The following is a 15,722-nucleotide window of genomic DNA, read 5'->3' on the forward strand; positions in this document are numbered from 1 at the left end:
TCAGACCTTGCCAGTGAGCTCCTGGCATTGACTTCCTACCACGAGCTGCTCCTGTGATTGACATTTTTATAACACGACAGTTTGTTCATCAAACAACCTAAGTATGTCACTGTGAACTTCCTCACCCAGATTGAGTACGAAAATGTTAAATGAAACAAGGGTTCACTCTGATTCCTGAGATCAAAATCTTCAGTATGAGAGGAATGTGTTTATTCTGGTCCTGTTTCTTATCTGTAAGGCAGTTCTCCCGATACATTTTCCCTAAAGCCAAGGACCCTTTTTAAAAAAAAGAGATTTTTATCGCTTCTTGGCCTTTTGGCTAAGATCAAGTGTAAAAAAAAGAGATTTTAGTGTAAAGCCTGGTCACACTGACTTTGTTAGACTAAATAAATTTTATCTTTGTTCATGTGTTTTCTGTCCACTTATTTAGCACTTGAAAAAAAAGTTTAGTGGGACGCGTTGGCCTGTTTTTCCTTTTAGAGAAATTATAGTTACTAACTGGGTTGAATTCAAATAGTACTTATTAAGGGGTGCTTGGGTGGCGGCTGTTGGCTAGCTGTCTGACTCTTGATTTCAGCTCAGGTCAAGATCTCACAGTTCTTGAGATTGCGCCCCACATTTGGGCTCTGCAATGACAACGCAGAGCCTGCTTGGGATCCTCTCTCTCCCTCTCTCTGCCCCTCCTCTGCTCGCATACAGTCTTTCTCTCTCTCACAAATAAATAAACTTAAAAAATAAACCCCCCAAAACCAATAATACTTAATAAGAATTAGTTTTTGTTTGTCCCATGACTCTTGGGTGTTTACATTTTGGTATATATACCTTTCTTCATATGGATATATGTATTCCGATATACACATGAAAGGTAAAATCCCTCAATTGGTCATGTTGGCTATGATTTTCCTGGTCATGATACAGTTTGCCTAATGTAGGCCAAAAAAACTGCCTAGAACTATAAAGGCCAAGACCTCTTCTTATTTTTAATAGTATTAAAATTTAGTTTTTCTTGCTATAGCTTGATGAACTTTTGCCCACAATTAAAATATTATTTTGGAGGGTTAATGAGACTCATCATTTTTCCATTCTATTTAACGTCTCTGGTTACAAGAACAGGGTTTTTGCCACCTTTTCCGATAATAGGATTTTGAGACTTGAATTTCAGTTTAACCTAATGCCTCTTAATCAGGATATTCAATTCTTTTCTGAAAACTGGAATAGAGTCATCTGGAAAGTTGATCCTTTCACGTAAACAATGCACACATTTTGTTTAACCATGTTTTTAAAAATGTCACCTGTTGGAATAAACAAACCTTAGTCTATTTAATTAAAATTACAATATTGAAAATAAGAGGAAATTATTTGGAAAAAGAAGGGTGCTTTCTGGAATTAAAATAGACTTCATGCAAAAAAAGACACACAACCCAATTTCAGAACAGGCAAAGGACTTGGGGCACCCGGGTGGCTCAGTTGGTTGAGTGTCTGAATCTTGATTTTGGCTCAGGTCACGGTCGAGCCCCAAGTTGGGCTTGTGAGATTGAGCCCCTACTTGGGCTTGTGCTTGGCATGAAACCTGCTTAAGATTTTCTCTCTCCCTCTCCCCCTCCCCTACTCTCTCTCTTAAAAAAAAAAAAAAGTAAACAAAAAGAATAGGCAAAGGACTTGACGAATAGACATCTCTCAAAAGGAGATATATTATAAATGGCCATAAGGTTGCCATAAAACGCCATAAAGTTATATTATAAAAGGCCATAGGTTAAAAGTTGCTCAACGTCATTAAGTCATTAGGGAAATGCAAATCAAATGAAATGGTGGTCATAATTCTTGTTTAATGTTTGTTTATTTTTGAGAGAAAGAGAGAGACAGAGCATGAGCAGGGAGGGGCACAGAAAGAGTGAGACACAGAATCCAAAGCAGGCTCCAGGCTCTGAACTGTCAACAGAGCCCGACACGAGTCTCGAACCCACAAACCATGAGATCATGACCTGAGCCGAAGTTGGACCTTAACCAACTGAACTACCCAGGTGCCCTGGTCATAATTTTTTTTTTAAATGGAAAATAACAACTGTTGGTGAAGATGTAAAGAAATTGGAACCTTCATCCATTGCATCTTACATTTGTAAGATGGGAGAGCCATTGTGGAAAACAGTTTGGTGATTCTTCAGGAGACTAAATATCAGCCAGCAATTCCTCTCCTAGGTAAATGTTCTAAAGAAGTGAAAACAAGTGTGGGAATAAAAACTTGTGCCTGAATGTTTATGGCAGCACTATTAGTAACAGCCAAAAGGTGGAAACAATGCAAATGCCCATCAAATGGATGAATGAATAAACAAAATGTGGCACATCCTGACAAGGGAATAATAGTCAGCCATGACAAGGACTGAAGGGATACATGCTGTAGCATGAATGAAACTTAAGCACTATGCCAAGTGACAGAAGTCTGATCCAAAAAGCTGCTGTAACACAACATTTCACAAGTGCTGTCTTGAGCCAGTTTTGAAGTCATGGTTAAAATTTTCATTTCCCCTGCCCCTTTGTGGGTAGTTTGCTAAGAACATTCCACCCTAACTGCTTCCTTTTTGGGCTCTGACACTCCTGGGTTTTGACACACATTTCCAGCTGCTAGAGGCCCCTAGGTAACTAACACCCACGGGTGGCTTCTTCTTGCTTGGACCCACAGAATTATTCAAAATACTTGGTTCTCAGGAAGCTCACAAAACCTCTCTAATCCCACCCTGCTTGTCACTCATAAACTGCCTCCAACAAGTTGGACTTCCAGCTTATTGTTACCTTGTTCCAAGGTGCATCTCCCTGTATGGCCCTGTATGGCCCTAAGTTATCTACTTATATGAGACACCCAGAATAAGAAAATCCATAGGGGCGCCTGGGTGGCTCAGTCGGTTAAGCGTCTGACTCTTTGATTACGGCGCAGGTCATGTGAGACCGAGATGTGGGATTCTCTATCTCCCTCTGTCTATGCTCCTCCCATCTCATGCTCTCTCTCTCAAATAAATAAACATCAAAAGAAAAGAAAAGAAAAAATACATAGAAACAAAAATCAGACTTGTGGTTGCCAAGGGCTAGGAGGAAGCAGAATGGGAAGTGACAAGTGGAGTTTCCATTTGGGGTGATGAGAAAGTTCTTCAACTAGCTAGTGGTTATGGTCACACAACATCATGAACGTGCTTAGTACCACTGTGTTGTACACAGTAAAGCTGCTAAGACAGTAAATTTTTCTATGTGTATTTTACCACAGTAAACAACAACAGCAAAGCTACAAGGCAAAAAATAAAATAAGACAAGGTCTAAAAATAAAGACTGCACGTATGTGTTTTAAAGTATCCTGGTTTCCTATGAGTACAAGATGACAAAGTCTTGTCAACTTCTCTAAGCGTTGGTAACCTATTTTTTCTAAAAATAGACTGACTTTGATTGTATTAAATGCGTTTATCAAAAAAAAAAAATACTCTACATACTAACAGAATGGCTAACATTAAAGACAACCGGGACAAATTATCCTACTTTGGTGGTGGAACATAAGACAGTACAACCACTTTGAAAAAAGGCTAATGGTTTCTACATGAAACTAAATATATGCATATCCTATGATCCACAAATTCCAATCCTAGGTATTTACCCAAGATAAATGAAAAACAAATGTCCCCCAACAGACTTATATAAGAACGTCCAGAGCAGCATTATTCATAAGAGCCCCAAACTGGAAACAGCTCAGCTGTTCATCAGCTGGGGAATAAATCACACGCTATGTCCTTCGCACAATGGACTGCTATTCAGAAATAAAGAGAAACAAACTACTGATACACACAGCATGAATGAATTCTAAAACACTGTATTGAATAAAAGAAACCTTGCATGAAGAGTGTGTAACTACATTTTCCCATGGATACAAAGTGCTAGAAATGGCCAAATTAATTTTTGGTGAACAAGTTTAGAATAGTGGTTGTCTCTGAGTGTTTGGGGGTAGATATTTATTGGAAGAGGGCATGAGGAACTTTTCTGTGTGTAATGTTTAAGTTCTGTGTCTTGGTAATGATTTAGTTTGCACACATGCATATGTTTGCTGGAACTTATGGAATTGAACACCTAAGATCTGTGTGTTTCATTTTATGTAAATTTTACCTTTAAAGAAACAGAAAAGGAGGCACCTAGGTGGCTCAGTCAGTTAAGCATCTGACTCTTGGTTTTGGCTCAGGTCATGATCTCGTGGTTGGTCAGTTTGAGACCCACAAGGGGCTCTGAGCTGACAGTGAGAAGCTTGCTTGGGATTCTCTCTCTCTTCCTCTCTTTCTGCCCCTCCTGCGTGCGCGCTATCTCTCTCCCTCTCTCTCAAAATAAATAAATAATCTTTAAAAAAAGAAACAAAAAATAACCACTAAAATACTGAAATAATGACATGCATGCTGAATGCTGAAATATTTGGGGGAAAGTACCCTGATGTCTGCAACTGACTTGGAAATGCATACAAAAGGAAGATGGATTGTTAAATGGAAAGAGAGATGGGTAGGTGGCTAGATATTTGATAGAGTGAGAAAAATAAAATATTAATGGTAGAATTTAACTGGTGTGTATATGAATGGCAACTCAAGTAATTTTTTTCACCTTTTATGTGTGTTGGAAAAATTTTATAATAAAATATAGGAGAAAATAAATAATAAATGATATACATCACCAAACCCACCCTTCTTATTGTTTGTGGTCTTAAAACTTCTCAAGGAAATTGGACAGATATTTTTTAAAACAAGCCATGTACCTCAAATTCTAAGAAACAATTTTTCTTTGTCTAAAAATCTCCGCGATCACCAGGAACAGCAACAAAGCTTTTTTGTCCATCTTGACTGTGCTGACTTTTGACAGCTGGGCCAAGTGTTGGGAGCCAAAGGCTTGCAAGCTTCTTAGTATCAATTACTAAGCTCTAATAGCCAATTACAGTGTGAGCAGATGAAACCCTCTAATTCAGGAGAATGAATTCTTTATTGCCTGAGAGTAACCACTCTGCAGTGTCAGTCTCAATTTCCCTTCCCAGCCGATATCCAACTGTGGTCTTCTTGGCTTGTGTTTTTCCTTTACTCCTACCCTTTCACCCACTGTTGTCATGATATTTCTTAAAAAAAGAGCCAGCCATGTACACACTATGCAATAGTGTTATACAATAGCAAATGAACAATCCGTGGCATTATAAAGAAAAGATTTTGGAATGAAAGTGAGGAGATCTGGGCTCTAAATCTGGCTCTGCTGCTACATAATAGGTACTCGACCTCAGACAAGTCACTTAACTCCCCTGAACTTCATTTTATTAATCACTGCAATGGAGGAGGCAGGCTGAGAGGTTCTTCAAGGTAAATTCCAGCCCTAAGATTCAATGGCCAAGTTTTGAAAGTGCTGATCTCCTATTAGTACTGATTTCCTTACTACACGTTTCTCAATATCGTAACATTTCTCCAATTAGCCTTGACATTTAATTGTATTCATTTTTACTCTTATCAAAGTTAAACATGTATGTAGTTTATAGAATCAAACACTCAACAAGGCTTACTGTGAAAAAAAAACCCAGCAGCACACCCATCCCCACATTTATCCGTCCTCAGAAACACTTAAAAAAAATTTTTTTGAAACTGCACGAGGAGTTGAAAGTATTTAGATATTCATACTTGAATTGTTCTCACCTGAAGGGCTGTTGTTGCCTTCTTACAACACTGCTTCCATCTTTTTCTATGTTTCCTTAATGCCAGACCATCTGAAAGTGGGAGACAGATGTATGACACTTCACTCCTAAATACGTCAATGTGCATCTTCCAAGATCAAGAATATCTCCTACATAATTCTGTCATTGCTATACCTGAGAAAACCCATTCAATAATATTGCCCATACTCAAAGATCCCCATTGTTCCACAAAATGTCTTATCAATGAGTTTTTTTGTTTGTTTGTTGTTTTTTGTTTTTGTTTTTTCCTAACCTAGATCCAGTCAAAGTTCACACATTGTTTTTGAGTGTTAGGTTTCTTGAATCTCTCCCAACAGCTCCTGTCCCCAATCTTCCTCGGAAGAGATCAGGCCAGTTGCCTGGACTGGATTTGTTCCAGTTCCATAAATCCCATATTTTTTGACCGTTTCTGTTCATTAGAGTCAGGACAGACATTTTTGGCAAGAACACCACATTGTAGCTGTTGTGTCTTTCCCCTTACATCACAGCAAGAACCAGAGAATATCATCAGTCCCCTACTACTCTTGGCAACTACAGGTTCCCCCGCGATCCAAACACCATGTGTGTGAAAACTTTTGTAAGCTGAAATGGCAGAAAGTGAAGAAGCAATTACCATTAACTATGTGGAAAAAGTTTTGCACATCCCCAGACCCCAAAAATAACCTCTCTTTGGCTTTTGTGATACCTTAGGACACAGCTTGCTGACAGATGCACAAAATAAATGGAGATAAACACGGATGCTCACAGAGTTCAAAGCTGAGGCGGCTTGATGCTGAGATGCTGAGTATCCGCCCCAGGAAGGAGCTGGGCGCGGCCCCTCTTGCTCCTCCCTGCGCGCTGCCTCTACCACGGCTGGGCTGGCTGCAACGCAAGCCTGAATGCCATTTGTGCTTTTAGCCTTTCTTAGTAAAAGGGAACAAGCTCTTTGGATTTCTTTTAGTTAGCAAAAGCAGATACTGATTAGGTCTTTCATGAAAACAAAGTGGCAGGATGGGACTTTCAAAAAGAGGGATGCCCGTGTGCCAGGCTTGACCACTCGCCCAGGAGAGTGACCACCAGATGTCACGCTGTGAAGGTGTGCTCTCTCCTTTGTACTTAAGTCACCCACAGAGAAATATCTTGAGACTGTGAGAACATCTGATTTACAGATTTTGGATTTCTGAATTGTTCTGGAGGTAGAGGTTTCACGAGTCAAAAGTACCATTTTCCGCCCAAGGACCATGAGATAATAGGGTAGGACTGAGAAGAAAGTGAGAGACCTTCTCCAATTGCTTTATTGTTTTATTTCCTTTTATTTTAGACAGTCGCATTAAATCTTTTTGTATTTCTCTCAGTAGGTAACATACATTTTTTTCCCCCTCCAGTTTTGGGCACGATCTATTGATTTTCACCACGGAAAAGTACGCACACATTTCCACCCACCACCACCGCATATCTGCATCCTTTCCATCTTCCTAACACAGTTATAACATGATTTTGTTTGGATCACTGTCTGGTGTTTCCATTATTATAACCATTTAAAAATCCACAGTGGCCTAATGTATCAATACTATACTGTGTATCTTCTGTTTGCCCATCCAGATTCCCTCTCCACCCCTTCATTCTGCACGGTGTCTTGGGAGGCTTAGATATGCATGGACACCATCATAGGTGTCCCTTATACCATGGTTACCCAGTTGGGTTTGATCAATAAAGGGCACGAGCAGAATATTGAAGGGAAGACAAAATGAGGTCCTAGTATTTGTTCCCCAGCTTTCCTCCGTACGAGGTTGCCATGAGTTAATTGCTTTGTTCTGTAAAAGGCCTCAGTTCTTGTCAGGCAACACTCTATATAATGGCCTCTTTGGGCCAAGCAATGCCATGTTCTTCTTGCCTCTTCAGGCCTGGAGTGGTAATAGTTCCTATGTTGTTATTAGTCTTTTTAAAGTTTGGGCAAATCTGCCTGTACCCAAAAATTATTAGTCTCTTTATTAAAATCTCCTGAATTATGCCATCTATTTTTTTTGCTGGACATGTGTTATGATTATTTTCCTTGTCTGTAAAACTTTTCTATTTTCTCTGGAATTAATATGTGATCTGATTTTTCTTATTGAACTTATTAATTCAACCCAAATACCTTTTATGCTTTTCTAAAGCTCTGAAAATGTTCAGAAACATCAGAAATTTTCTCAAAATCCATTTTTTTTTTAGTTCATTTATTGAAAGGAGGGGGGCGGTCAGAGAGAGAGAAATCCAGGCAGGCTCCACACTGTCAGCAAAGAACCCCACACGGGGTTTGAACTCATGAACCGTGCGATCATGACCTGAGCCAAGATCAAGAGCCAGACACTTACCTGACTGAGCCACCCGGACACCCCTCTCAAAATTCATGCTTTTAAAGACATTCTTTTCTGGAGCTCTCTAACTTTTTCTAGTTTGTGCTGGTCAGCCTCTAGGCCTAATGGACAGCTTTCATATGGGGATCTACCTTTGTATCATTATGGAAATTATCTTCGCATGTGAAGAGAAACCTCTTTCCATTTGGTTTAAATCTTCAGTCTTGGCTTACATTCCCACTCTATTAGTGCACGTCATCTAGTAGTTTCCTGAGAAGGGATACTTACAAGGTAAATTATTTGAGACTTCTTATTTTTAGAGAGAGAAGGAGAGCACGAACAGGGGAAAGGGGCCAAGGGAGAGAGAGAGAGAATCCTAAGCAGGCTTCATACTCAGCATGTAGCCGGACATGGGGCTGGATCTCAGAACCGTGTGATCATGACCTAATAAGCAAAAATTAAGAGTTGAATGCTTAACTAACTGAGCCACCCAGGCGCCCCGATTTGAGACTTTTATATTAGAAAATGTCTTGGGGGCCTGGTTGGCTCAGTCAGTTGAGCTTTTGACTTCGGCTCAGGTCATGATCTCACAGTTTGTGGGTTTGAGCCCTGTGCTGAGCATTGGGCTCTGTGCTCACAGCCTGCAGCCTGCTTGGGGTTCTGTGTCTCCCTTTCTCCACCCCTCCCTCTCCCCGACTCATGCTCTGTCTCTCTGTCTCTCTCAAAAATAAATAAACATCAAAAAACATTTTTTTAAAGAAAAAAAAAAAAGAAAATGTCTTTATTTTATCCTAACATTTTATTGCTATTTGGCTAGGTATAGAATTCTATGTTAGAAATTATTTCCAGGGCGCCTGGGTGGTTCAGTCGGTTAAGTGTCTGATTTCGGCTCAGGTCATGATCTCGTGGTCTACGAGTTCGAACCCCACATCGGGCTCTGTGCTGACAGCTCAGAGACTGGAGCCTGCTTCAGTTTCTGAGTTTCCCTCCCTCTTTGCCCCTCCCCCACTCACTGTCTGTCTGTCTGTCTCTCTCTCTCAAAAATAAACATTAAAAAAAAAAAGAAATTATTTCCTCTCAGTATTTTGAAGTATTCGAACTCATGAACTGTGAGGTCATGACCTGAGTGGAAATCAAGACTTGGATACTGACTGAGCCATGCAGGCATCCCGCCCCCACTTTTTTTTGAGCCTGGAGTGGTCCAAGACTGGAAGCAGGGAAAATAAGGGACCGTTGCAAGAGGCCAAGTATGAGAGGAAGTGGAGTTGCATTAAGGCAGTAGTCATGAGAACGGTGGCAGATACGGGGGATGACATTGCACCAGGACTTGAGAACCAACTGGGTGTGGTGGGGGAGGAATCAAACACGCCTCGCGTTTGTGATCTATATTCTTTGCTAGTAATAAGTGTAGAAATACCACATGATGACATTATAGCAAACATAGAAAAATAATGATTTCCTTCTTCACTTAGTGGCCCTAAGGAAGTATCATTGGGAAAAGCATCACCCGATTACCCCAGAGATACTAGTTAAGGCTCTGCTGGTGTTTGATTAAGGTGAAGTGGGGAAAGTGGTTTGTGTGTGCTGAATCAGAAAAGATTTATTATTTAGCAGTGATGGACTCCAGTAAAAAAAAAAAAAAAAGAAAGAAAAGGTCACAAAAACTGGGTTAATGTTTGTCCCATAGCTGGTGCTGCAGTGTATACATATCCTGGGGTTTCAGTTCCTGGGGTCCTTGCTATGGACACGAGCATCTGTCTGATACTGCTAATTCGGACTCTGCATCCTATTCTCTGTCACGTTCCCTTATGAGGACTCTCTGATAGCACCCCGTAATGATTTTTCCTTTCCAGAGAGGACTAGATAAAGATAATGAGCTGTGACTAACATCTACCATTCTTAAGCATGGACTGTGTGCTCCTTCCCCAGAAGAGAAAATATATTGTTTTGCGGCAAAGTAAAAGAGCAAAATTCCCCAACAAAAGTCCCTCTTTGTCTGGAAATCATGCCAGCTTACTTTTTAATGTTCTGATTAAAGAAGAAAGAAAGAAAATTGCTTTTTAGGATGCTGAATGAGGTAGGAGCATTGTGTTATAAATACACAGTCATTTCTATATGAAGGGAACACAGTCTGTAGGCTGGCTCAGCCCTAGTTTCTCTTCCCCCTCCTTTGGAGTCCTTCCCCGAAAACCTGAACTTCCTGGCAGTGCCTGGCACATGGTAGGTCCTCAACTAACACATGTGGAACATGTTATTTCAAAGTATATCCTTCAAGCAGTGTTGGGGTTCTCCCTTCTGCCCTCCCAGCCCCACTAAATCTACCCCTGGTCCCCGCTGGCAAATCCTCCATCATTTTCTTGCCCTGTGCCAGAAAGCTCTCTTCTAATGCTATGTCACCTCTTGCTTTCTTTGCAGAAGATTTCTGCCCCAGATGTGTGTGGGGAATGCAGACATTGGCCTGTCTGCTATTACGTATCACGGGTCCAACAACACGAATCATTGGAGTGGGAACATGTTCTTGGAATGAACATAACTGAAGAATCCCTACAGACAAAACTGCAAACAGAATGATACATGCTTAAGTTTTGCTGCAAGTTGTCAACACCAGCTTTGAGAGAATCCTCTTTTTAAAACATTGTTTTATTCGTTCATTTTTCGTCATATTCCATTAAAAAAAAATCAGACAAGGAGAGATAGAAAACCTGGCAACCTTGGGGCGCTTGGGTGGCGCAGGCGGTTAAGCGTCCGACTTCAGCCAGGTCACGATCTCGCGGTCCGTGAGTTCGAGCCCCGCGTCAGGCTCTGGGCTGATGGCTCAGAGCCTGGAGCCTGTTTCCGATTCTGTGTCTCCCTCTCTCTCTGCCCCTCCCCCGTTCATGCTCTGTTTCTCTCTGTCCCAAAAATAAATAAACGTTGAAAAAAAAAATTAAAAAAAAAAAAGAAAACCTGGCAACCTTGTACCTAGAGATCTGTACTGTCTTTTCAGCCTGTTCAACTACAGATTTAGTCACAATAAGGATCTGACCAGGTCAAATTCCTCCAGGTCAAAGGAAACAAAGATAGACATACTGTTTTATAAGGCGGTCACTGCCATCTTGGTGCTGCAAACAGCTGCCTCAGTGCTGTTACTCCCGAAGTTTGAGTTGAATAGGAAAAGACATTGATTTACCTGGGGAAGCTATCCACCCTGATGGCTTCCTTGAAGTCAATTTGGATTCCTGATGGAGCTCTTTTGGTGCCTCCCTCTAGAAAAGCAGGGATTCAGGACAGTTTGCTTTGGCAGTCTAACATGTAGTCCATCTTGTGATCTTTTCAACCCGAGATACAATTCTAGACCATTCTGAGTGATTTCTTCAGTCAAATGGTCTTGGATATCCTGCATGATAGGTCATTTTCCATTAAAACACATCCTTTCCAGGTTAGCGACCTCTGCTGACACATGACAAACCAGATTCCAGAGGTCGTTTTACCACTGCTCCCAACTAGGCATAATATTGGTCATTCGACAACCTAAGCAGAGTGGATGACTTAGCGAGGTGCTTCAGGGAGCTCTTCTAACACTAACATTCCTGGATAGATGGATATATAATAAAGCGGGTAAAGTGTTGATGGTAGAATGTAGGTGGTGAGTATCTGTAGATGTATAATATTTTAAACTGCATTTTTTTAGGAAATTTTTGTAATGAGGGGTGCCAGGGTGGCTCAGTTGGTTTAGCGTCTGACTCTTGATTTCGGTTCCGGTCCTGATCTTGCGGTTCATGGGATTGAGCCCCATGTTGGATTCTGCGCTGGCACTGGGGACCCTGCTTGGGATTCTCTTTGTCTCCCTCTCCCTCTGCCCATCCCCTCGCATGTGTGCCTACTGTCTCTAGAGCTCTCAAATAAATAAAATTAGAAAAAAAGAAACGTTTGGTAATGAAATGTTGGAAAAAAGACAAAAAATTCCAGTAAGGGTGTCTGGTGCTGAGGTGTTCAGCACGAGCTCTTTTCTGCCAGGTTTTTAGAGAAGCAGGGAGCCTAGGAAGGGGAATAGCAGTGAGTGGCAGAGCAGGCCAAATCTCAGAGATATTTGTTGAGGGAAAAAGCCAAATTTAAGAATAATGCGTAAAGCATGTTGCCATTTATGTAAAATTAAAACCAAAGAACGATTGTAAGTAGTTAATATGTGCAGATAGTGTGTGCAGTATGAAAAAAGGCCAGAAGAATATACACCACACTCTCACAGGAATTACCTCTAGAAGGTGGTCACCAAGGTGTTACTCTTACCCATCATGCTTTAAAAATTTGGAGGAAATGTAGCCATGTATTACTTGTATAATTAAATTAAAATTTAATTAAAAAAAAAAAAGAAAGTGTGTTTGGAGATCCAAGAGATCTCTTTTGAATTCCAGCTCAGTTATGTACTATATCTTTGGATGCATTAACCTCTTTTTGTCTTAATTTTCTTATTTGATAAGCGATTTAATACTATTTTTATATAATTATTGTTTTGAGGATGAAAGTGTTATATAAAATGACTGGCACCTAGTGGACACCCCATCGATGGCAACTGTTATTAGTACTGAGCCTTCAGTACAGAACTTCAGGGCTATCTTCATGGAGACACAATGTTTTAATAAGTGACTTGCACCTTTGGGTAATACAAACTGTAATGCCTTGCAGCCATCACAGTGGAGTAGTGCCCAGCGTAAGGCATAATATAAGGGGTTGCTCCATCAATCTGTGCCCAGTTGTCTTTTGTAGAACATGGTGTGCTAATGTAATAAGCAAAGAACCTCACTACCATCCATGACCTTCTGGTTGACAGTGCTCTGACTCAGTGATACATTTTGGGCAAGAAATAGTTTATACTCTTGATAATCTGTGAATGTGGTTGCAGAAGTCAATACTTAACATTCGAATGGAAGTACACCAGAGAGGACCTCTGTTAAAGTATTAATGGGTTAGCCTGAGTGTCTGATTGTGGAAACTCTGATTCCACATTTCTTCTTTCACTTTGGTATCCAACCTATGGAACAATAGAAGAGCTCCCAAGAATTGGTGCAGCTGCCTCATTGGTACCAATTCAGTGGATTACTGAAGCAGCATTCTATGATTTCCTGTCTCTATTCTAGTCTCTATAATGTCACCAGTTTTCATTTTGAAAACAAATAGCCCCTTCCTAAAATCATGTTAATACTAATAGAAGAGCATTCTGGGGATATCTTCCCATCCCGACTCTTGCTCTAAAGCATGCTGCTCCACCAGAATGGGCCACAGCAGACATGTTTGTATTAGTTGGCTGACCTTACTTGCCTGGGCAGAGGTGGACACCTGACACAATTCCACCCATCTGGAGTTGAGATGGAGACATGCTAGCCCTAGGCTGGTTGCTGGTACTGAGGCAATGTATAGCTGGAACACGGAAGCCAGGAGTGTTCAATAGGCAGAGATGAGAGTAGGAGAGATAAGATATCCATGTTCTGGATGGCTTTTTTGTTCTTGGTCCAGGCCCCTTTGAAGCCCCGCTATGTTCTTGCTCTTGGATTCTAGGTAATTTTCCTGCATCCATATGATAAATCTTCTACCCCCACCCTTATTTTATTTTTTCTTGAGATACTTAAAATTTTTTTTTTGATATTTATTTATTTTTGACAGACAGAGGGACAGAGCATGAGCGGGGGAGGGGCAGAGAGAGAGGGAGACACAGAATCTGAAGCAGCTCCAGGCTCTGAGCTGTCAGCACAGAGCCCGAAGCAGGGCTTGAACTCACAGAGCATGAGATCGTGACCTGAGCCAAAGTCAGAAGCTCAACCGACTGAGCCACCCAGGTGCCCCTTCTTGAGCTACTTTAAGTGGGATTTTGTTATGTCCAAACAAAGCTGCTTTGACTAAGACAGCCTTCAGGATGAAATTAAAACACTTTAACATGGTCTGTAATGCTCTTTATGATCTAGTGTCTACGTTCACCTCCATTTTACCTCTTACCTGTCTAAATTGGCACCATACAATTCAGCCCTGATCAGTCTCCTCCCTCACTTGAGTCCTTTAAGCATAGACCACAGGCCTCCTGCTGGATCAGAAAAGAGACCCTGATACTTTCCCAGCCTGTGAGGTTCCCCTTTCTTGTGGACTTGTTATACTGGTGTTGTGCCTCGTGTTTACTTGTCCTTCTTTTACTGACTTTATGGATAGTCAAGACTAGGTCTTATTCTTATTTTTTTAAATGTTTACTTTTGAGATGGGGTGAGGGGCAGAGACAGAAGGGGACGGAGGATCTGAAGCAGGCTCCGCACTGACAGCAGACAGCCAGATGTGGGGCTTGAAGACACGAACCACGAGATCATAACCTGAGCTGAAGTTGGACATTTAACTGAGCCACCCAGGTGCCCCATTATTCCTATTTGTTAATGCTGTGCTTGTACTAAGTCCTTAAAAGATACCAATAAACAACAAATAAAATGAGAGTATATTTTTAACAAAACTACACAGTGTTGTTGTGAAAACTAGATTATGAAACCTGAACCTTATACTATAGCAAAGTGGTTAAGAGTGTAGGTTTTCAAGTCAGACTACTGCATAGGTAAAACCTATTTACATGGTAGGGTTATGAGGATTAAAGGGTATAGTCTGTGTAAACCATTTATAATATTGGCCTGGGATATTAGGCACTTAGTAATCAGTAGACTTATTTATTGATTGATTATCTAGGAACTCAGTGAAACATGGCTAACACTCCTACAATTGTAGGAATCAGGGGCTCCATAAAGCATTGGAAAATTCTTAATTTTCTTTTAACATTTATTCATTTTTGAGAGAGAGAGAGAGACAGAGCATGAGTGGGGAAGGGGCAGAGAGAGACACACACACACAGAATCAGAAGCAGGCTCCAGGCCCTGAGCTGTCAGCACAGAGCCCGACGCGGGGCTCAAACTCACAGACCACCAGATCATGACCTGAGCCAAAGTCGGATGTTTGAGCCACCCAGGCGCCCCAAGCACTGGAATATTCTAAAGGCAACCATTTGCCAAGTTGAAGGGGTTTAACTGGGATGGCCCTTTTATGAGAGCTGTTTACAGGCACATCATACAGTGAGCTTTGGTTACTATCAGGGTAAAGCTGTTTTGCAGGCCTTCTTTTATGTAAAAACTGTAAGAACTGCTGGACCAGGATGTGGTTGTTGCGTAAGAGCCTGGCTTAGAGAGGTCAGCATTTCCTTGTCAACTCACAGGCCGGTAGGAGCAGCTCAAAATGACCTGCCTTCCCCTCCCCTCTCACCACTATTACAGATGAGTGACCTGACCTACAGAGTCACAGAGACCACAGACCTCATAGCCCCATGGAGAGGAGACAGAGTGCACTGGAAGGTAACCCCCTAAGGTTCAGGTCCTGAGAACCTTGATTGTACTTCCTGGATTGTATTCTGTAAGATTGCCCCAATTTCTTGCAACAAATTTCCTTTCCTTAAGCTAGCTTGAATGGGTTTTGGTTTATTTAGTTTTGATGCTCAAGTCAAAAGATTGGTACCAAGATTGGAGAGAAGTCCAATGATGCTATAGAGTTGGGGTGAAGAGGAATGGTTACTATGGATCTCAATATGAGGAGCTGGCAGTCTAGGGGAATGGAGTGGGAAAATAGCTAGCTAATTTTCCATTGGTAAGTGTAGACCACAGGCCTCCTGCTGGATCAGGGAGGCACATACTGTATCA

The 15,722-nt window shown here is 41.2% G+C and overlaps 1 non-coding gene across 1 annotated transcript; it reads left to right on the plus strand.

The window, feature by feature from the left end:
• The first annotated feature begins 299 nt into the window (after nt 1-299).
• On the plus strand, nt 300-485 carry LOC115524415. The gene has a single exon (XR_003972099.1). It is a non-coding gene; the product is annotated as a U2 spliceosomal RNA (small nuclear RNA).
• The last annotated feature ends 15,237 nt before the right edge of the window (nt 486-15,722 follow it).

Source organism: Lynx canadensis, chromosome C2, assembly GCF_007474595.2.
Source record: "Lynx canadensis isolate LIC74 chromosome C2, mLynCan4.pri.v2, whole genome shotgun sequence".
Lineage (NCBI taxonomy): Eukaryota > Metazoa > Chordata > Mammalia > Carnivora > Felidae > Lynx > Lynx canadensis.